General features: G+C 43.1%; 1 protein-coding gene across 1 annotated transcript in view; it reads left to right on the forward strand.

Moving 5' to 3' along the window:
* Window positions 1–23,947, forward strand: part of LOC115087992 (dedicator of cytokinesis protein 2-like) — a 1,829,205-nt gene that overhangs the window by 398,112 nt on the left and 1,407,146 nt on the right. The window lies entirely within an intron of this gene.

Here is a 23,947-nt window from a genome sequence, read left to right on the forward strand (position 1 = left end):
AGTCGTGTAAAAGTCATGGAGTGGTGGGGAGCTAGTGTTGATTTAAGTATGGAAATCAACATCTGTGGGTCAATTAGTTTTGATCTGCAATCATCTGCTATGAGGTCACTATCAAAACCTTTGAAAATCAACCCTGCCTAATTGGCTAAACTTATTCCTTTGAATTTCAGTAGATGGCTAAATGTAGCCAATCAAATAATGGGTGGACCTGGGGGAGGGGTTAGGACAGAGGGAATAAATTAGGCAACTACTGCTGATTTGCAGCGCTAGCTGCCTGACTTGGCCAGCCAAATCTAGGCCCTGCAAGGGCAGGCCTAAATCTGCCAGTCACCTTCCCTCCAAGCATAAGAAATGTGTCCAGGAAACTGAACCTTAGGCCCGAGCCCCATCCCACCAAGACAAAAGAAAGTAGCGGGGCTAAAAGGTGCCCTGATCCGCCCCCATCCCTTCCCACTGAAGCGCATGTTTGTAAGGGAGGCATTTAGGTCCCTCTCCAGAAGCCCCCTCCCCCCACTCCCCATCTAAAATAGATTAGTCCCCCATAGCCCCTCCCCATCTGCAACCCTTAACCCCTTCCCTGCCAAATTACCCTAGTGGCTCTCGGTTGAGCCAGAAAGAGGCTGTGCTCATCTCTCCGGTCAGCTCGCATCCCAGCATTGCTCTAACAACGGCTAAGTAGGGACATCACTAGCGCTGTTGTCAAAGCCATGCCACGATGTGATCCAGCAGGAGGGATGAGCGCATCCTCCTACTCGGGTGAATTTTGGAGGGTTGAAGGGGTGGGGGTGGGGGTGGGGGATCCATGGGGGAGCTTATGTATTTCAGACGGGAAGAAGGAGAGGGCTTAGAAATCCCCCTAACAGACTTGTGCTGCAGGTGGGAGGGAGGTGGAGGTGAGGCCCTGCTAGCTTTATTGTCCTGGGGGGGGGGGGGGGGGGAGGAGGGAAGGGGGTTTGGGTGCCTCTCAGCCCCACCACATTTTTGTATTGGAAGGTAAAAGGGAGAGGGGGATCCGGGCATATTTCGGCTCCGATATCGTTTTTTTTCTCTTGGAAGGAGTGGGGATCCAGATGACTGTCTGGTTTTTTGTTTTTTTTTTCCAGCTGGTTAGCACTGATTTTCAGAACTAATCGGTTAAGTTTGCAAATCCACCTGATCAAAATTTGACTGGCTAGATTTAGAAGAAAATTCTGCCAAATACCTAGCTGGTTAAGTTCAGCTGAATATTCAGCTTTGAGTTCTTTTTTATCAGTTCCAAAAATGTCTGATCACTTCGGAACTGACAAAAAAGGACTCAGCAAAGGCTTTGGTTTCTTATCACATCATGAGCCATAAAATGTTTTTGCGTGTTACCTTCTGATCACCTATCAATCCCCACTCTCTCTTTTCACCCCTTCCCCTTCACCCTATCTTTGGAACGCCTTTAATGATTCACTTGTATTTTCTGGTAAATGTCATGTTTTGTTCTGACCTGAGAAAGAAAGTATTAGCTTCTAAAAGCTAGTTAAGAGATTTATTAAGTTAATCCAATAAAACAGTATCACCTTATATATATATATATTATATATTTTTTTTTATTAGTTAACCTTTATTTCTGTGCATTCATGTGGACTAAAACGGTGACCACATGGCTCTAATAGCAAAGTAATATTCAGCTAGAGGGCACAGTCGCCCTCTAAGTGCCATAATCACAACCCAGCACAGAGAAGCAGCAGCAAGCTGTAAGGGGCACCATAAAAGACAATAACTGAAATAATATTAATTAATAAACCGGACCACAGGCTGGAACGCCCTCTGCCCTATTGGCTTGTAGTTGCTTGATTTATGGGACAGTATTTCTGAATCAGATAATCAAAATCTTTAGCATCAAGCCTGTTCTGTTTCTCTGTAATGAAGCAGGGAAACACGGGGAATTCCATGTATTTATTTATTTTAAAAACTCACCATTTTTTCAGATTTCAAAGTGAGGTACATGAAAACATTCATAATAAAAATACATGAGAGCACAGCTACAAAGACAAGAGCTTTCCCTTAAATGAAAAATCACTCAGTGCAACATATGGCTACCGCCAGCAAAGCAAACAATAAGCTTTCACCCTGTTTTAGATATCGGAATGAAATTGAAACATAAGTGACGCCTGGAGGCATAAGCACTTACTGACCCCATCTAAACGCTTGCTTAAAAAAAAAAAAAAAAAAAAAAAAAAAAAGATATCTGTTTTCTGAAGCTCCGAGTACAAACTATAGCCCATAAATTATCTAGTAAAAAAAATATTCAAGATTACAAGTCCAGCCACAGTGAAGATTCTTGCATGTGATTCGGAAAAGCGAACTAAACGTGGGGAAGGCACAAAGTACATCAAGCAGATCTTAAAGCTCAGGGAGATCTATAGATTATTTGGACTGAACTAATACAAGTTGGATCCTTGCTGTGCAAGGATTTATGAATAAGCATAGCTATTTTGAAACGTATTCTCCATTGGATTGGTAGCCAGTGAAGTAACTGCAGTACCAGAGTGATATGATCTGTAAGTCAGGTGCTCGGCAGTACCCAAGCAGTCACATTTTATATGGGCTGTATTGCAGTTATTTACTGTCTGCTATTAAATTCATTTGCATTTTAATTACAGTTTTTGCATACTTCTGCAGGAAAGAATATGAGTGAGCTGATGCAAAGTCTCTAGTGAGGGTTTAAAGAAATGCTCTTTTTAATATTCATATTAAATAAAATATAATATTGGAAAAATACATCCAGCCTGTTGGCTCAGTGGTAGTGTTGTGCATGCATATGTATTTTCTTCTATCATCTGCTTTTCGTAAAAGGTCAGGGTGGCATTGCAAAAACATATAACATGTAGTACAGAACTATAAACACATGAAGTTAGTATAACATTCAATCAATATACAATTTAAACCCTCATGTACAACATAAAAATAAAAACAGCATAAACAAGGTTCATAAAGAACAGGAGTAGCAAAACCAAATCCCAGTCTCACAATATGATCCCTAAATGGTCAATGGATAAGATGAAATAAATAATAAAATTACCTAATAAAATAAACAAACGCATGTGGAGGACATGCGTTTGATTCCCAAGTTATCATCTTTTCTCTAGGCTGCCCTGGGCTGGGAATGCTGTGGAAGCAGTGTTCCCAGCCCCTGGAAGGAGGGAGCCCCCAGCTGTCGTACAATGGTGACACCTAGTGGCCAGACTTAGGGCCGGTGATTGCAGGGCTCCAGAATGAGCCTTGGTGCAGAGCCCCCCACTGGATGACTTTTAAGGCAATGGCCTGGCTGAACAATGTGAGTAGAGGTATAAAATAAGGGAAAAATGCCCGGATAGTTGCAAATGAAGGCTCGTGGCACTGCGGCCCAACAGAGGTCAATTCCAATTGATCTGGATGCTGAAAGGAACAGAAGAATAAACATTCCAGTGAATGAATCTCTGTGAAAGGTATTGGGTTGATTTCATTGAAACCTAAATCCTTCATTTTATCCACAAAGCATATTTGATGCCCATTCATTTCTTACCTTTTCTCCTGAGACCATCCGTAAGACTGCCAAGCACAAGAATCTACTATCTCTTTTAGGCTTTTGACTTTTTTCACTCTTTCTTTTTTTTTTTTCTTAATAGACTTTGGTGCTGTAAAGTTAAACACTGAAATAAGTTGCCTAAAGACATAGTCTAGTCTCCATAGTATAAGATGCCTTCAAGAGCAGATCAGATCGCCTTCTTGCCAGGATAATTTAAGCACAGTGAATCCTGTCTTGATGCTAGGCAATGAGCTACTCTGGAGGATCTTCGAAGGTCCCTTCTATTCCTGTCTTTCTATGAGTCTAAGATTTGGAAAAGGGTCAACCTGAGTTTGAAATAAGACCACCAATCAGCTTTCAGATACCAACAACTTTCAATCATTATGGAGATGATATAGATATGTACTGTAGACACAGAAATGGCGAGCTCTGCACCCTCTACCAATCCTCGAAAACAAGCATAACCCCACCCCGGTGGGTCTGCACGAGTGTGGCCATAAAAGAATTTACCGACTCTTTGGGGCAGGAACCCTGACAGGTTCGTCTCTGATGCTCCTTCCCCAGGGTGTGAATCCTTTTGGCTGGCGGAAGAAAGGTGTCCTTTCATGTCCCAGTGCAGAGATGGCTAACTTCCTCTTGGTTATCCCTGGGAGAGGCATCACTTCTCTTTCTGTGTGCTGGGTGCCCAGATGAATACATTGGACGCACTGGGTTAGTGTCTAGACTTAAATTTACTGTATAAGATAGTTGCAGATGGCACAATAAATATGCTTCCAGCACCACAGTCTTCTCTCCTCAGCTTTACCTCTGTCTGTGCAGGAATCTTTGCATGGGCAAGGGATCCTACCACCCTCCTGGATTAAGTGAGATGGAGGTCCTGGTGGGCAGGAAAACCCCCATCTATGGATGGCCAAAAATCCTGTCCTTGCACGGAGAGTAATCTCTCTTCTCTCCCCAGGGGGCTGAAGACTCCTCTAGGAGCTTTACAGTTCTTGTACTCATGGGGCCGATGCAATAAGATGTGTGTTAAAACTGGCGCTTGTATCGAGCGCCCCTTTTCCTAACGCACGCCCAGCCACGTCTCCTGGGTGCCTGATGCTATGTTTTAATGAGCTGCTGAATTAAAAATGATGCGCTAGGGAAGAATTGTGCGTCCCTAGTGCACAAATACATCAGTTGCCCAGGAGACGTGGCTGTATGACCACAGTTGCAATGGGTACTCAATACGAGCGTCCGTTTTATCCTGTTTCAGGTCACTTTCTGCACGCCCAACATACACACAAAATAGCAAGGGGCGAAACTGGCATGTATATTATGCATCCAGAATTGTTTTTTCTATCAAGCCATTACACTATAACTTTATTCGTAAGCACCGCAAGCAGTAGGTGCTTAAGAATGGCAGGAACCACACAGAACACTCATTTTTAAACTTCTCCTGAGCTCCTTACTCATGGATTGATTTAATGCCAGCTCCAGGGCTGGAGTTAAATTTTCTATGTTAAAAAGTGCACATTGGGCGCCCAGCGATTTTCTGCATTGGGGGGTGGTAATAGCTAATAGCCTCATCTACAAGGAATTTTCATGTGCTGAACGCTATCGGCTATGTATTTGTTTGGGCACGTTTTGGATGTTCTCATCTCCTTATTGCTTCGGATGCAATTCTAGCACATCCAACCTCTCCTAAATCTTTGTGCTAGGCTGAGTGCACTGTATCGCATTGGCCTGACAGTCAGCAGTTCTTCCACTCTTTAGTTTGCCTCCGTCTTTGATCCTCCTCTGAATCCCTCATAGGAGGATCCCTGGATACAGGATTTTCTTACCTGCTCCACTGCAGGTAGAAAGGGGCAGCCAAAAATCTTCCTCCTGGATATCTAACTTAATAGTCTCTTCCCTTAACTGAAAATAACACTGGAGTTGCTCCCCCAACAGGTCACCATCACTTCTGGGGCAGGTCTTCCCTATCCCTGGACATCCCAGACACACAGGGTTCCCCATGCCCTAAGTCCAAGAAAGGCTCAGGTGTCCAGTGAGGCTCCTACCACAAAACAAAATATCTCAAAATCCTGAAAACAACCCGGAGTAGTATCCAAACCATCTAGTGAGTAGACTGGCAGTATCAACCTCTAACCCTGGTCAGGAATTCCAGGCTGGGGTTAGCCTGTTCCTTCTGACTGGGCCTGAAAAGTACAAGAAAGGGAGGCTCCTATTACCTCCTAACTCTCCAGAAACCATACACGACCAGCTCCAGACTCTCAGGAGAAAGAAATGGTATAAAGCCTCTTAGGGGGATGGCCATTCCCAGGCCCCTCAAAGGGAGGGACTGGAATTTGAATGGGATCTCCACCCATCCACTAACCTCGGTTAGCTAACATTCCCAGGGCATTCTGGTAACAGAAGAATGGTTCTTGGATACACAAGGAATCCCTGTGATCTAAACGTGGGACTGTTTTAGTGTGCATTTTTAGTGTGCATTTTTCTGGCACAGTTTCTGGTGTATGAAGGGGTTTTAATAAATAAAAAATGCATGCTAAACAGGAGTAAAATGCACTGCTAAGATTAGCATGGGTGCATGCAAAATTCCATGTAAAAAAAGGCATCAGCTATTCCCCAGCAATGCAAGGAGGTGCATTTCCCTAACGCTGAAAATTTAACTCCTGGGTCAGAGCAGCAGTAAAAAACTTAACTCACATTTCTGGTGGCCAAGGTTGTTCTTTTGCTGTGCCCAGTGTGGCAGTGTCTAGCTGCTTCTATCAGACTGGACATAGCAATAGAATAACTTTGGCCACCAGAAATGTGAGTTTACTCCAACTCGGACCCAGGAGTTTAATTTCCAGTGCTCTCTGGGAGGGCTCCTACAGCTGAACAGCACACTGGCACTGTGCATCCAGGTTTGGAGTACTGTTTAACTGGAGATGCCCATCCCAGGGAGCTTACACTTTGTTCGGCTAGCAGTAAGTGCCTATTCTAGAGAGCAAATTCTTGCATCCAAGGCCCATTTGGAAGAAAATGGCAAGTAATATTAAAGCATAAGCTTTCTAGGTGAGCAACTACAGCTAGCTAAATAAAGCATAAACTCTCGGGGGGGAGGGGGAGGGGGAAAGAGCTCCTACAGCTGAACTGAACTTCAAAGTCGGGATGCACAACACCAAGTGCATATCATTCAGCTGAAGGGGCCTTCCCAAGAAAGCTTATGTTTTGTTCAGCTGAAGGTGCAAGTCCCAAAGAGCTTATGCCTTTTTTGGTCTGAGGTGTAGTAAACTCACATTTCACTTCTGGTGGCCAAAGTTATTCTATTGCTGCACCCAGTCTGGCAGAAACACATTACCACATGGGTACAGCAATAGAATATCATGGCCACCAGAAACGTGAGTTAACGTTTACTCCACCTCAGGCCAAGGAAATGCACTTAAGTACATTAAACCAGGAATTCAGAAGTAGGCACTTGAAACTGGAAGGAGTGTGACCAAAAATGGACTTGTATGCAAGATTCTGACCAAGTCAGGTTCCAGTGCCAATCTGACATGCAAGATCATTTTGCCAAGTGAAAACAAAGGGTCAGCTTTCTGGAACAGTCAACAACATCCGTTTGAGAAGCGCAGCACCAAAGTGCATACTGTTCAGCTGTAGTTGCCTTCCCTAGAGAGCTTACCCTGAGATTTCACTTGACATACCTTGTCCAAATTGCATGTGAGAAGTTTGGATGCCTAGTAGTTTGGGCACGCTTCTTCCAATGTCAAGAATTTACTTCCTTATTCCTGTTTTAACGCTCTTTTTAAAGCACTTATCTACATTAGGCAGTTTTTTCAGGTTAACTCACATTTTAGCACACTTTTTTCATTTAGCGTGCTTTTTTAACTTGTTTGATTTGCATCCTATTCGTTTACTGCATCCTGCATGGACCTCTGCTTTTAATGTGCACGTTAAGTAAAACCCGCACTAAAATTTAACTCCAATTTTAGCAAGGGTTTTATTACATTGGCCCCAGTGAAAGGTGCTGATGTATCCCTGCACCAGTCCCATGATCCATTCGTTTCCCTTAGGTTCATTCCCATTTCACTTCAATAGCACATTTGGAGGATCTCTGGATCTCTTGAATCGCTGCTGCTGAGGCTGTTTTACAGAACGTGCTATTAAAATTCATCCCAGCAACTCATGGCATGAGATAAGCTCTTTAATAAATGAACCAGCTTGCATTCAAGGAGAAGTTTATATTTTATCTTTTTCTGCATTTTTGTAAAAGCATGAAACAATTTGGTATGAAAGATTGAGAGATAGAAAAGGGAATGAGAGAGGGAGAGAGAGGGAGAGAGAGGGAGCTAGGTAAATGGGAAGTAGGAAGCAGAAACTGGGACGGGGGAGGGAGGGTGGGTAAGGAAGAGAAAGAATAATGAACACTGAAAAAGGGGGGGGGGAGAGGAAAAGAGGGAATGAGATACAGAGAGGGGGATAAAGGAATGGGCGTGGACATGAATTGGGAGACGAGATCCAAAGGTGGATCTCGTCTCCCAATTCAGTCAGAGAAAAAGAAGAAAATCAAAAAGGACAACTAAAAAAAAAAGGGATGGAAAAAGGAAACAATACATTTCATATATCATCTTTCACACAGCTGCATCCCAAAATGCTTTACAGTCACTCTGGGAACTGCAATAAATGATACAATAGATGTCAGGGAGAGCGTGAAAGAATGAGAAGTGGCACAGTGGTACTACTGACTGGAAGCTTGAATACCAGACTGCGGAAAGGTGTTGATCAGGGAAATAGAGGAAAATCCATTATCCAATTAAGAAAGCAATAACGTTCAGATTTCATTAACTAGACAGATATGTATAAGATATGTGTAATTAGCAACTCAGAGCCCAACGTGATAAGATGTGAATATGAAGTGTGCGCCAAACCTCAGTGCAAAGTTTCTATACTCACCGCCAAAGAAAAAAAGAGCTGATTCTCCATGCAGGAAGCTAATGGCAGGCTAATAAATCAGGAACGTAAAAAACACGCTGGCCCAAAAATGTGCGCATCAAACTGGATCTATGTGCATAAACTGTGTTTTCTGCACACAAGTTTATTTATTTTATTTATTTTATTTATTGTTTTTGTTATACCGAGTTTCATGATAGGCATCACATCAACCCGGTTTACAAATAACAAGGAGTGTAAAGCATAACGTAACATAAAAAACAATATTTTCAATAAGAACCTTGAACTTTAAATACAGTGAATCAGAAAAAGGGAGAGGGAAAGTTACAAAAAACAAGGAAAATAAACTTGGGATGGAAGGGGAGAAATTGAACAGCACAATATTTACATTTCAGTGATAATGTGTTGTTGTGTTATGTGCTAAAATCATGTTTTCAGCACCTAAACGCTTGAGTGCAGGTTCCCCGCACCATGAGCTCTAAAACTAAGCTCAATGGACTAACACTGACCCCAGAATCTTTACTCCAGCTGTGACCAGGAGTTACATTTACAGGATTGCGTTAGCATGAATTAAGGCCATTTACCTCTCTGCGCTGGGAAGCAATAGCTAATGCCATCATTAACATGGGATTTGCATAGATGAGTGCTAATTTGAGAGCACATTTTGTCTGAGCTCAGCTCCTTAAATAGGGATTAAAGTATGCACCAAAACATGTGCACAACAGCATGTTAACATGTTTGCACAGCTGATTGCACCTTATTATATGGGCCTATCATTTAGAATCCTAACTACTAAGATTTATTCTATGCTGCTGTCCATATTTATGAATATAATGTAGAGACATATAGAGAGTGAAAGAACAAATGATTTCCTGAAAACCAATACCCCAATAGTTTGATATTTATTAGGAATACCCCATTCTGTCTCATATAAGATCCTTTGTAGTCATAATTGCCTTTAATGAAGCTGCAAAGTTTGGGTAAATATTTCTAATTTCTGCCAATGACACACATGGAGCAGCGCAGCAGTTCAACCCAAAACAGCCCTGGGATGACTGCATTCTAGGGATGTGCATTTGTTTGTTTTTGTTTCTTACTTTATGTGCATACAATTTTTTTATATGTGTAAAATTGTATTCATGTGCATAAAATCAATTTTATGCATGGCTATGAATGCATACGCACATAAAAACACATTGTATGCATGTAAATAATGAAACAAATCAAAACTTTAAAAAAGGCAATTTTAAAAAAGAATCTGAAATAAACAAAACAAACTAAAATTTTTCCTGGGCATATCACCACTATGTTCTGCTTCCAAGACGGCAAGGGAGTAACCTGCAAAGAGCAGCAGTTAAACCTTAAACAAAAGGCATGGGGTAACCTGCACAGAATGTCAGTTACAATCACAAATATAAGGCATAGGGTAACCCACCGTCGGGTGGCAGAGCAGGCTAGGAGACAGAGGCCAATACCAGCCCATGTTCCCCTTAGGTTGAGCTCTTAGGTGCTGGGGCTGGCTGGACTTAGATGGGCCTCCGTGTGACGACTCCCAGTTGATGTAGACAAGGGTACACCAGGAACCAGCAGAGGTATTGGAGGGCCAAGGACGGGCCAGACGCTGCAGGGTTCCAAATTCCCAGACGCCAACAGGTACAGAGGAGAGCAGGGGGCGTCCAGGTAAAGATAGGCCGAAGCCTGAGAGGCCAGGTTCACAGGAGACAAGGAGAGTCCAAGGCAAGCTGGAGTCAGGACAGGTGGCAGGAAGGCACAGTACCGGGAGCAGAGCTGAGGTCAGAGCCAGGAGATCATATCAAGCATAGTACAGACGAAGCAAGGGTCAATGCCAGAGAATCAGTCCAAGCGTATGAGGAGCAGACAAAGGAATAAGCAGGAACAGGAACCAGGAACAACAACAGGAACAGGAGACAGGAATGATGAACAGGAACCAGGAACGAGTACACAAGCAATCGTGGATACCTGTTGCCAAGGCAGGGAACTGATGTCATCATCCGGGGCCGCAGGCTACTTTCCTGCAGCAGCCCCTTTAAAAGAGCGACGAATAAGGCCAATTAATTTCATTCGAGGGCCACTAAAAGAGTGGGGGGCCCCAAATGAAACAAACCTTATTCGTTGCATTCATTTTAAATGAATGCATCAGGCCTAGGTCTTGCCTAGGGCATAAGCCGAGGCCTAAATCAGGAGCCACAGCCTACTCCTGAGCATGAAACCGGGGCCTCTGCCTAGGCATAAGCTTGAAGCTGGGCCTCACCTAGAGCACAGTCCAATGCCCAAAGCAGGGGAATGGCCTAGGCCCAAGTGTGATACCAGGGGTTGTGGCCTAAGCCCGGGCCATTGACAGAGCTCAGCTGAAACATCCCCCCCCCCCACCCCCCGAACAGCCTCGCCTAGGCTAGGGTCTGGTCCCAGGCTTGACACTGTGGCCCAGCAAAGAGGCCGGGTCCAGATGCTGGGCCCTCACCTTGGACCAGGCCCAACACTTGGGCTTGCCCTGGACAATGTACCTAAATGCTGTACATCAAAATGGCGGCATCTGCTAGGATCAATGCACCAGAGTTAATTAACTCTGGCATGACACCAACAGAAGACATCAGTTGAAGAAGAAAAGAAGAGGATTTCGGATGAATCACAGCTGCTCTGAGGCCTTGGGCTCCGGGCCTGAATCTGACCCTGACACTAGGCCGAAGCCCAGGTGTCGAGACCTGGTATCCAGAGAACCTATTCTAGTACAATAGGCCTATTGCCATATGGGTTCCAAGTGTCTCTTCTGCAGGATTATCTGGTTGACACCTCATCAGTGCATGTAAATTAATATGCATGTTGTAAGTGAAATGTTTAGTTCAGAAGACTGTACCTTGAATTTAAATGCATAATTTTTATTTATATGAGGATTTATTTATTTAGAATTTTTCTATACCGACATTCTTGAACAAAATATCAAATCATATCAGTTTCCATTTAAACAGAACATTCGCGGCTATGGCGTTACATAGAACATTGAGCAATGAACATGGAACAAGTCAACAATAACAAACAACAGTAAAATAATTCGTCAATGAATAACATAATATATAGAGCAACAACAACTCATTCTTCATTGTGGTCAGATATTTTTATTTTCATTTTTGTGACAAAGCTTTTAATTCAGGCACTCCACATGCCTCCATGATCTTTGCTGTGTTGAAATATGTTGAATGCACTGGGTGATTTTGTTTGTACATTTTTTAAAATGTTCACTTGAATCTCATTTCTGTTCTTAATAGCATGATGCCCTTGATGCACACCAGAAGATTAAGCGAGTGTTCCTGCTTTGAATCTAAGATGTCACTTTGGTTTAATTTCACAAGTTTATATTCCCCCTTTATAGCCTTGCAAAATGGTTATCAGGGGAACTGTCTAGATCAATCATAGGGGTTCTTTAGGGGCAGTGTCTCTAGATAGGTTTGTTTTGCGCACACCATGACAGGAATGAACCTCATTTGTAAGTCAGGGTATGTTGGGAATGATCTCAAACTCTTTACTTTTAATGTCCTTCTTAGTACTTGCGTTGTGCCAGAGAGTTCTGGAGTCCTGTACTGCGCATTCAATCACGCGGTATAATGGATCACTAACTGAAGGATAACCAGTCCTTTCTGTGGCAGAATGTAACTTTTGGGCCAGACTGGGTTTTAGGGATTTTATATTTAATTGATTAACTGTTTATTTTATTGTTTTAAACTGAAGAAATATGAAGTTTATAGTTGATTCAATGTTATAATTCTATTGCACTGTTAACTGACTTGAAAGGTTGGTATATATATAAAAAAAAAAAAGGTCTAAATAAATAAATAAATAACTTCAGACCACACATCTGATGTGGTTCCCAATTGAGCTGATTTTATTTACATGGACAAGTTATGTACAGGCTGCATTTCACAGGAAACTAGTCAGTGAATACAGTTCTGGAAATATATACAGTACATAGCAATAGAATTAGGGTCTTCCAAATTCAATAGGATATTCCTTAGAACAGATTATGCCTGTTTTTCATTCTTCCCACAGGAACATTAGAGAATTTTCAGCATTTTCCTGAGTCCCTGTCTAGATTTATTTTATTTTTTTTAAAAAGATTTATACTGACCTTATCCATTATCCAAAGGGAGGAACAATAAAAACGTACATAAGAATAACACTCAACAAAACAAACTAGACAATGAGAAAACCTACAATAAAACAATCTCCAGAATAAAAAATGCAGAGACTATAAGGAAGTAACATAATCATGCCTACACCTCAAATGCACGTATAAAGAAAAACACTTTCAGCTGCTTTCTGAATGTCTGCACAAATGAGATGAACATTACCTTATAGTGGACAAAGTCTTCTTTGCTGCAGCTTTCTGCATCAAGTTAAGCTGTTTCTCCCTCTCTATCTCAGATGGAAAAGCATTACTCACATATCCTAGGAAAGATCTTCAGAAAGAACCTCCCTAGAGGTCATAGGATGACTAGCCAGGAAGCTAGAGGTTGGTTTAGCTGCTCCATGCTGGTCTGACACAGCAGCAACTTTCTGTAGGCCTGCTCCTTTACTCTCTGGCTCACTTCCCCTTCTGTTGACTCACTGAGTCCGGAGCATACTCAAGTTACTCTAGGGGGTCTTCAAACTTACAGGGTTTCTTAAGCAATAATACAGGGCATTTTCTAATAGAAGTTCACTATAACCCTAAGCAAGAGCTACATAGTTAAACACCTCTTTTTACTAATTCAAGGAATCATCACTCTATTTTTCAAAGCTAAAGTCACCTGACAACTTAGATATACTTAAACCATCAGAAACGAGAGAAACCAAGATGCCGTCTGCCTCTGCATGCCATACTTGAGGGCACCTTCTTTAGAGAAGCTACTGAAAAAGAAGTCAAGAAAGCACTGCCATAGCAGGTCAACAACACAAACCCTCTTAACGTGCTCTTTTTTTTTATTGCCAATAACTATTATTTTTTTATAGTATGATAGTTCCACTTTGAGCTTTTGGAAATGTGGGATGTTAATGTAAAAATTAAAATTAAATTTAAAACATTCAAAATTTAATCAGTTATGTCATAACAAACAGACCACATACCTTCCAAATAATTCTTAGGTGAAGTATTGGCACACTACACAAGCTATCTGGGATGCCACACCTGCAGCATATCTTTCTACAGCCCTGTATGTACAACTTGTTGTGCTCCGCGGCCGCGGACAGCCGTGACCGCGTCCCCTACCTGACCGGGATTGGCAGGCCGCCGCGGCAGCGTCGGGCATCATGGGTGACCGAGGCTTCTGGTCTCCGCATGCCGGCGCAGGTGACCGCGAGGGTCCCCAGGCTTGGGAGCCGTTCCTGCTCTCTCTACACGGTGTCGGGTGGCTTCCCCCGCGGACCGGGAATCCAAGATGGCTGCCACCATCTTAGGCATGAGGCCGCGCCTCCTCTCCAGATTTAAAGGGACCTGGTCCCTTTAACTAGCTACAGCTGCATCCTATGAGCCAGAGCAGAGGAAGTATTAAAGGAGGCTTCCTCTGCTCATTCCTTGACTTGGCAACGTTCCATGTAGTCGAGTCTGCTTGCTTTGGTGAGTCTTCTAGTGCTTTGATCCTTGTTCCTGTCTCATTTTGGTGTTCCTGGTTCCTGACTTCGGATTGGCAAGCGATGATTCCTGGTGTGTGACTTCGGACTGGCAAGCGGTGATTCTTGGTGTGTGACTTCGGACTGGCAAGCGGCGATCCCTTGGTGTATGACCTCGGACTGGTAAGCGACGACACTCTGGCACTTGACCTTGGACTTCTGGACCACCATCTCCAAGGGCCCACCTAAGTCCCAGAGGCCCGGGTCCCTAAGGGCTCCTCCGGGGGGACCGTGGGCTTCCAGGGGTGAAGCTCCAGTTAGCCCTTGCACCAATCTCTCGACTCCTTGACCTCTCAAAGGTCCACCTAAGTCCCAGTGGTCCGGGTCCCTACGGGCTCCTCCTGGGGGGACCGCGGGCTTCCAGTGGCGAAGACACAGCTCCTCTCCTTGACATCACGACTCTTCGTCTGCCTCCTCAGTCGCCTCAGTCTCCAGTGCCAAGGGCCAGCTGGTCACATCTTCTGTTCTGCCTCGCCACCTGACGGGAGAACCTACGGATCTTCCTCCTAAGTTATACCATCCTCCCGTCGGCCCAAGGGTTCACAAGCCCGAGCATAACACAACTGTCCAAATGCATGGGGGTAGCACACTACAGGAGACGGCGGCAGTGGTGGAAGAAAAGATGAAGAAATAAGGCAGACCCAATGATGGAACTCATTTTTTTGGTGGCTGAAGAACAAAAAGAGAGAGAGGGCCTGGTGGGGCTGCAACAGATGCCATCTCACTGGTGATCAAAGAACAGAAGGAGAGAAAGGTCTTATTGGAGCCCATTTAGTTGACAGCCCAAGAATGGAAGGGGAGATGCAGGCCCTGGTGGGGCTGCAACTGATCCCACTAGCGGACCAAGAATGGAAGGAAATAGAGAGGTCTTGGTGAGGCCACGGCAGGGCTGTGGTAGAGCACATTCCACCTGCATCCAAAGAACAGAAGGAGAGATACAGATCCTGGAGTGTGAGAGAGCAAGGGAATGAGAGATAAAGGATGTGTGAATGAGTGAGAGAGAATGTGTGTGTGTGTGTGTGTGTGTGTGTGTATGTGTGTGAAAGAGAGTGAGAGAGAAATGGGGTGTATATGAGTGAGGCTGTGTCTGTGAGAGAAAGTTTGTGTCTAAATGTGAGAGAGAGCATGTGTGAGTGAATGAGAGAGTGATGCAGTGTATATATGTGTGTGTGTGAAAGAGATGTCTGTGTGTGAGTGAGGCTGTGTGAGAGAAAGCATGTGTGAGTGAGAGAGATGAAGTATATGTGTGAGAGAGAACATGTGTATGTGGATGAGTGAGTATGTGTGTGTGAGAGAGAGTGTTCATGAATGTGAGATACAGGGAGCACATGTGAGTGAGAGAGTGTACACGAGAGGGAATGTGTGTGTGACTATGTCTGTATGAGCAAGTCTATATGAGTGTCTGTATGTGAGAGAGGGAGTGTGTGTGTGAGAGAATGTGCTAGAGAGTAGCTGTATAAGAGAGAGAGGAAAAATATTGTGTGCACATCCCTCCCCTCACTAATTCACAACAATCTCAGGATGACTGAAAATCAAAAGTTACAAAGTATAGAGCACATAGATTTTTTTTTAAATCCTTATTAGTTTAAATTATTGGATGTTATTTGATGTGTCACTTCTTTTGAAATATTTTATTGGTGTTTGGAAAATTTTTAAAAATATTTATATGAGTTTTTAATTATTGGATGTGTTGTTTTGAAATATGTATTCTTTTTATTAGGGCTGGGCATTCATTTGCAACAGGCAAGTTCCCACCATGGCCCCTTTAAAAGTGCTGAAGTTTGGTGCATGCTCGCCTAGGGAGAGCCATCTGGATCCAGGGCTGGCAGTGTCCATGCCTTCTGAGCAGCAGAGACGGGAAGAGGTGACATTCATATCGCGCTGAGTAACAGAAGTGGGAAGAGGTGGCATTTGTGTGCTGAGGCTTCAAGTCTGTGTTGAGTGTGAGTGAAGCGGCTCAAGGGAGTGTCCCACAAGCCACCAGCCTCAACAGTACCTCCTCTCCAAAGCCCCCTCCCCAATCTTCTGGGCTTGGGCTTCCTGGGGAACCTCTGATGAAATTCACATTTTAATTGGGACGGCTTGAAGGTTGATGGCTGACTCCCAAGAGTTCTCCTCCAGGCTATAACCTTTCCAGATTATGATGTACTATAGTCAATTTCATTTCCTTAGGGCCATCCAGAATGTACTGTACCTTGTACTGGGAATCCTGTTCTGCGATTATCTTTGGGTTATCCAGAGCAGCTGCCTCCTTGGCCAAGAGAGCAAAACTGGTTTGAGAAGAGAGATGTGGAAGGCGCCATGCACCCTGAGGCATGGTGGCAAATGGAGTTTATAAGCTACTTGACCCAACTGTCATACCACTGGAAAAGGTCCAATAAAGCATGGTGCAGATTTTTGGTAGTAAGCCAGACCAGAGTTCCTGGATGTAGGGAAGGAACCGGAAATGCTTTTTATCAGCTTGGCCCTTGAAGCACTTGGCTGTTTGGTCCAGCATGTGGTAAATTTTAGCCACAATTCTTGAAGTCCTTGTCCCCTTAGGATAGCCATGGGGGTAGCTGTCTGAGATGGAAGAGATGAAGGTATTTGGGGGTAGTGCCCAAAATCAATATATAAGGGAGATAAGCTGTAGAGGCATTGACATGATTGTGGGCAAATTTGGCTCATGAGAGCAAGGAGACCCAACTTATCCAGTCATTGGTTGACATAAGTGTGCAGAAATCTTTTAGCTCTTGGTTCACTTACTTGGCTTGACCATTGCTTTGAGGATGATAAGCAAAGGTGGAGTCTAACCTGATTCCAAACTTCTGGCATTAGGATCTCCAATAATCTGCAGTAAACTGAACCCCTTGGTTTAAGAGGATATGTTGTACAAATGTTCGGCCAGCTCTGGTGCAGACAGAAGGCCGGGGATAGTATTGAAGTACGCCATCATAGAGAATATATCCACAGCCACCCAGATAGTAGTATTGCCTCCAGAGAAGGGAAAATCATAGATAAAGTTTATGGCCACATGGGTCCATGGTTCCCTGGGGACCGGCAGCAGCTGTAACAACCCCCATGGTAGTGCTTTGACACTTTTCTGCATGGCACATATAGGGCAGGAACCTATGTAATGCTGAATGACGATCTTCATTTGAGACCACCGGTAATGCCACACAATTAATTCCAATGTCTGGTTAATGCCAAGATGATCAGAGAGATAAGAGTCGTGATCATTCAAGAACCTTTTGTCGTAGACAGCGAGGTACCATTGTCTTCCCCACAAGAGCACTAAATGTGGCCACAACCATGATCTTGGCTGGGTCGATGATGTATTGCGAAGGTTCCAGGGTTCCTTCAGTGTCAAAGGACAGGAGAGGGCGTCAGGTTGATGATGCTTTTCAGCAATTTCATACCACAAGTCAACTTCAAATCAATTGAAAAACAGAGACCAGCGAGCTTGCCTGGGGTTTAATCTCTGGGCTTTTATTACATTTACTGGCTCACGGGCTGCCCCGGCGAGCCAGCTTACTTACCTGACACTACCTGACCAGCCCAGTATTGCCACATTGGGCAGTCAAAAACTCTCCCACTCCACATGGCTGGGAATGCTACCATCCTCCATCTTTGGGCTGCCTCCTAGGCAGGACAACATTCTGAAAGGGGATTGGTGCTTTCACTGATGTGTGACAGTGAATAGACCAATTGGCAGTAAGTGAAGTAGTGAATAAATGAATATTGTGTCAGGCAGAATGGACCTCAGAATGCAGCATTTCAGGTAGAGGACTCTTGGGTCTGACCCAGACCACTTAGCCCACCAGGTCATACATAAGAATATAAGAACATGCCATACTGGGTCAGACCAAGGGTCCATCAAGCCCAGTATCCTGTTTCCAACAGTGGCCAATCCAGTTCATAAGAACCTGGCAAGTACCCAAAAACTAAGTCTGTTCCATGTTATTGTTGCTAGTAAAAGCAGTGGCTATTTTCTAAGTCAACTTTATTAATAGCAGGTAATGGACTTCTCCTCCAAGAACTTATCAAATCCTTTTTTAAACCCAGCTACACTAACTGCACTAACCACATCCTCTGGCAACAAATTACAGAGTTTAATTGTACATTGAGTGAAAAAGAACTTTCTCTGATTAGTTTTAAATGTGCCACATGCTAACTTCATGGAGTGCCCCCTAGTCTTTCTATTATCCGAAAGAGTAAATAACCGATTCACATTTACCCATTCTAGACCTCTCATGATTTTAAACATCTCTATCATATTCCCCCCTCAGCCATCTCTTCTCCAAGCTGAAAAGTCCTAACCTCTTTAGTCTTTCCTCATAGAGGAGCTGTTCCATTCCCTTTATCATGTTGGTTGCCCTTCTGTGTACCTTCGCCATTGCAACTATATCGTTTTTGAGATGCGGCGACCAGAATTGTACACAGTATTCAAGGTGCAGTCCACCATGGAGCGATACAGAGGCATTATGACATTTTCTGTTTTGTTCACCATTTCCTTTCTAATAATTCCCAACATTCTGTTTGCTTTTTTGACTGCCGCAGCATACTGAACTGATGATTTCAATGTGTTATCCACTATGACGCCTAGATCTCTTTCTTGGGTGGAAGTTGCTAATATGGAACCTAACATTGTGTAACTATAACGGGGTTATTTTTCCCTGTATGCATCACCTTGCACTTATCCACATTAAATTTCATCTGCCATTTCGATGCCCAGTTTTCCAGTCTCACAAGATCTTCCTGCAATTTTATTTATTTATTTATTTATTTATTTATTTATTTATTTATTTAGGGCTTTTTTATACCGACATTCATGATACCAATCATATCATATCGGTTTACAAGAAACAATGGTGAAAAAACATTAACATCAACATGAACAATAGGCAAAGAGAACAAGTGAACGAAAGTTACAATAAAACAGGGGTACATGAACTGGGAAGAGGAAGAGCCAGAGACATGGCTAAATCAGCGATAAATAGTATCTAGTCTTAATTCAGGATTATAATAAAACATGTACTCAGGGACTGGATTTATCACAATCTGCTTGTGATTTAACTACTCTGAAAAATGTTGTATCATCTGCAAATTTGATTACCTCATTCGTCGTATTTCTTTCCAGATCATTTATAAATATATTGAAAAGTACGAGTCCCAATACAGATCCCTGAGGCACTCCACTGCCCACTCCCTTCCACTGAGAAAATTACCCATTTAATCCAAGCCTCTGTTTTCTGTCTTTTAGGCAGTTTGTAATCCACAAAAAGACATCACCATCTATCCCATGACTTTTTACTTTTCCTAGAAATATCTCATGAGGAACTTTGTAAAACGCCTCTGAAAATCAAAATACACTACATATACCGGTTCACATTTATCTACATGTTTATTAACTCCTTCAAAAAAGTGAAGCAGATTTGTGAGGCACGACTTACCTTGGGTAAAGCCATTCTGACTTTGTTCCATTAAACCATGTCTTTCTATATGTTCTGTGATTTTGATATTTAGAACACTTGCCACTATTTTTCCTGGCACTGAAGTCAGGCTAACTGGTCTGTAGTTTCCCGGATCGCCCCTGGAGGCCTTTTTAAATATTGGGGTTACATTAGCCACCCTCTAGTCTTCAGGTACAATGGATTATTTAATGTGAGTTTACAAATATTTACTAATAGGTCTGAAATTTCATTTTTTAGTTCCTTCAGAACTCTGGGGTGTATACCATCCGGTCCAGGTGATTTACTACTCTTCAGTTTGTCAATCAGGCTTATCACATCTTCTATGTTCACCGAGATTTGGTTCAGTCCATCTGAATCATTACCCATGGAAACCTTCTCCGGTACGGTACCTCCCCAACAACCTCTTCAGTAAACACCGAAACAAAGAAATAATTTAATCTTTCCGCGATGGCCTTATGTTCTCTAAGTGTCCCTTTAACCTCTTGATCATCTAATGGTGCAACTAACTCCCTCACAGGCTTTCTGTTTCAGATATATTTAAAAAAGATTTTACTGTGAGCTTTTGCCTCTACGGCCAACTTATTTTCAAATTCACTCTTATCAATGTCTTACATTTAACTTGCCAATGCTTATGCATTATCCTATTTTCTTCTGTTGGATCCTTCTTCCAATTTTTGAATGAAGATCTTTTGGCTAAAATAGCTTCTTTCACCTCCCCTTTTAACCATGCCAGTAATCGTTTTGCCTTCTTTGCACCTTTCTTAATGTGTGGAATACATCTGGACAGTGCTTCTAGGATGGTATTTTTTAACAATGTCCACGCCTCTTGCACACTTTTTACCTTTGTAGCTACTCCTTTCAGTTTTTTTTCTATTTTTCTCATTTTATCAAAGTTTACCTTTTGAAAGTTTAGCACAAGTCCCCCTTCCAGTCATTAATTCAAATTTGATTATATTATGATCACTATTGCCAAGCGGCCCCATCACCGTTACCTCTCTCACCAAATCCTGTGCTCCACTGAGAATTAGATCAAAAATTGCTCCCTCTCTTGTCGGTTCCTGAACCTATTGCTCCATAAAACTGTTATATATTCCATCCAGGAACTTTATCTCTCTAGCATGTCCCGATGATAAATTTACCCAGTCAATATCTGGGTCTCCCATTATTACCGCACAACCAATTTGGTTAGCTTCCCTAATTTCTCTTAGTATTTCACTGTCCTTCTCACCATCTTGACCAGGTGGACAATAGTATACTCCTATCACTATAGTCTTCCCCAACACACAAGGGATTTCTACCCATAAAGATTTGATTGTGCATTTAGTCTCATGCAAGATGTTTATCCTGTTGAACTCTATGCCATCTCGGACATAAAATGCTACACCGCCTCCCAGGTGCTCCTCTCTGTCATTGCGATATAATGTGTACCCCGATATAGCACTGTCCCATTGGTTGTCCTCCTTCCACAATGTCTCTAAGATGCCAATTAAGTCTATGTCATCATTCACTGCTATATATTCTAATTCTCCCATCTTACTTCTTAGACTTCTGGCATTAGCATACAAACATTTCAAAGTTTGTTTTTTGTTTGTATTTTCATTCTTATTTTTAATTGATAGGGATAAGTTAGAATGTTTTAGCTCAGGTGAAGTTTTAGTTACAGGCACTTGGACTACTTTTTTATTATTGGAACCTCACTGTCGGGATGTCCTAATTCTAATGCATCATTAGTATCCTTTGAAGATACCTCCCTCCGAACCATGTGCTGCTGAGCGACGGTCGGCTTTCCCCTTTGTTCTAGTTTAAAAGATGCTCTATCTCCTTTTTAAAGGTTAGCGCAGCAGTCTGGTTCCACCCTGGTTAAGGTGGAGCCCATCCCTTCAGAAGAGACTCCCCCTTCCTCAAAAGGTTCCCCAGTTCCTTACAAAACTGAATCCCTCTTCCTTGCACCATTTTCTCATCCACACATTGAGACTCTGGAGCTTTGCCTGCCTCTGGGGATCTGCACGTGGAACAGGGACTATTTCAGAGAATGCTACCCTGGAGGTTCTGGATTTAAACTTTCTGCCTAAGAGCCTAAATTTGGCTTCTAGAACCTCCTTCCCACATTTTCCTTTGTCGTTGGTGCCCACATGTACCACGACAGCCGGCTCTTCCCCAGCACTGTCTAAAATCCTATCTCGGTGATGCGTGACGTTCGCCACCTTTGCACCAGGTAGGCATATTATTAGGCAATCCTCACGCCCACCAGCCACCCAGCTGTATACATTCCTAATAATTGAATCACCAACTATGACGGCCGACCTAACCCTTCCCTCCTGGGTAGTAGGCCTTGGGGTGATATCCTCGGTGCGAAAGGACAATGCACCATCTGGAGAGCAGGTCCTTGCTACAGGATCCTTTCCTGCTGTACCAGGTTGATGCTCTCCAATCATGAGACCTTCTTCCTCTAAGACAGCACCAGGGCTGCCAGTCTGAAGTTGGGACTTGGCTACTATGTCCCTGAAGGTCTCATCTATATACCTCTCTGTCTGCCTCAGCTCCTCCAGGTCTGCCACTCTAGCCTCCAGAGATTGGACTCGTTCTCTGAAAGCCAGGAGCTCTTTGCATCGCATGCACACGTACAATATCTCACCGGCAGGTAAAAAATCATACATGTGACACTCGATGCAAAAGACTGGGAAGCCCCCCCTCTTGCTGCTGGACTGCTGCCTTCATCTCAAATTGGTTCAGTTCCTATTTAAGTTTTAGGTTGCTATGGGAGTAGGAATGTGTCTAATTAACGTCCTTTAAATATATTAGAGAATTCACTATATGTCTAGTAGTGGCCTACAGGGGAATGATCAAACTCTCAATAAGGTTTTGTTGTGAAAGTGGCACCTTCCTATAAATTAAAGGATGGGCTAGGGTGAGTGGGTGAGGGGTGGTAGGGTTGGGAAATACAAACAGTAACTTCAGTTAGTCACCCAGAGTGACTCACTGCTCTCTTGATTAACAAATGTTGGTACCTAATCAAACCAAATCACACTACCTTAACACCTTTCCAAGGTGAGTAACTGAACTGAACATTTCAACCTCCTAGCTTATTTCTAACTTCTGGATATCTTTTTTTTTTTTTGGGGGGGGTGGGTATTTTTAATATACAAACACTCTAACATCTGCTTATTAGCTGCCTTACAGGCTATTAAAAATAAAGACACTAACTACTGCTTATTAGCTGCCTTACTGACTATTTAAAAATACAAACAGTCTAACTTCTGTTTATTCGCTGCCTTACTGACTATTAAAAGCACAAACACACACAAACACATTAAATAATATTCCCAAATAGTTAACTTCGTCCCAATACTTTCAAAAAAGAAAATTTCCCAAGCAAAAACTTACTGATTCCTTTCAGCCACCAGCAAGGTGATCCTCTCCTCTCAGTGCTCCCACCCTTGGGGAGGAAGCTTTGGTTAGGTCTGCCACTGGTGCTGATCTGGGCACCCGATACTGTTGTAGGGAGCACAGCCACATCTCCAGGGCACCCAATGCTTTTGAGCGCTGTGGACATACAATTTTTACCTAGTGTGTCATTTTTAATGTGGTAGCTCATTTATATATAGCATTGGCTGCCCAGGAGAGTGGATGTGCGTGTGTTAGGAAAATGCTCAATACGAGCATTTAATCAAGCATCTTATTGCATTAGCCTATATATCTGTTGTATTCCATGTTTCAGTATTGACTTAGAAGGAAAGGGAACCTTTTATTGAGCCACCTGCACAAGTTCCTGTGTGGCAGCTGTGTTTGAGCTGGCATCCCACAGCTTCCCAGCCCTGTGATCTCCACCCTGTGCTATCTGTTTTCCCAAAGGAGCTATGACATGTTTCAGGATTTGTATCAGGGTCCTCTTCTAGCCTTCCTGATTGGACCAACAGGAACTCAGCAAACGTGACTCCTATATTTGACTTTCTCTGTGGTTAATGGTTTCTGATAATGCAACAGATGTGATTGGACTTTATTTCTGCATCCCTTTTCCTGTTTTGATCCTACCTTTTCTTCTATTTGCCTGGGTCCTCACCTGTTCCTACTTGTTCTTTTCTTCCTGCTGCTCCTGCAGGATCTCCTGGATCTTGACCTTGGCCTGACATTGACTTTTTAATCACATTCTGTTTTGGTCCAGTAACTTCTTTAAGTGCTATCCTCACCTTGCCCACTGCTGCTGCTGCTGTTATTCTGCTATAGCTGGTGCAGCCGCCTTGACTTTGGCCATTATGTTAACACTGTCATACCTAATGTTTCTTGTTACTTTTCTCGACTCTGCTTAGCTTTATCAGATTTTGCTGATAGGAGTTTAAAGTGGAATGGCTGCAGGCCCCGTATCAGGTTCACTCTATACACC

Source organism: Rhinatrema bivittatum, chromosome 1, assembly GCF_901001135.1.
Source record: "Rhinatrema bivittatum chromosome 1, aRhiBiv1.1, whole genome shotgun sequence".
Lineage (NCBI taxonomy): Eukaryota > Metazoa > Chordata > Amphibia > Gymnophiona > Rhinatrematidae > Rhinatrema > Rhinatrema bivittatum.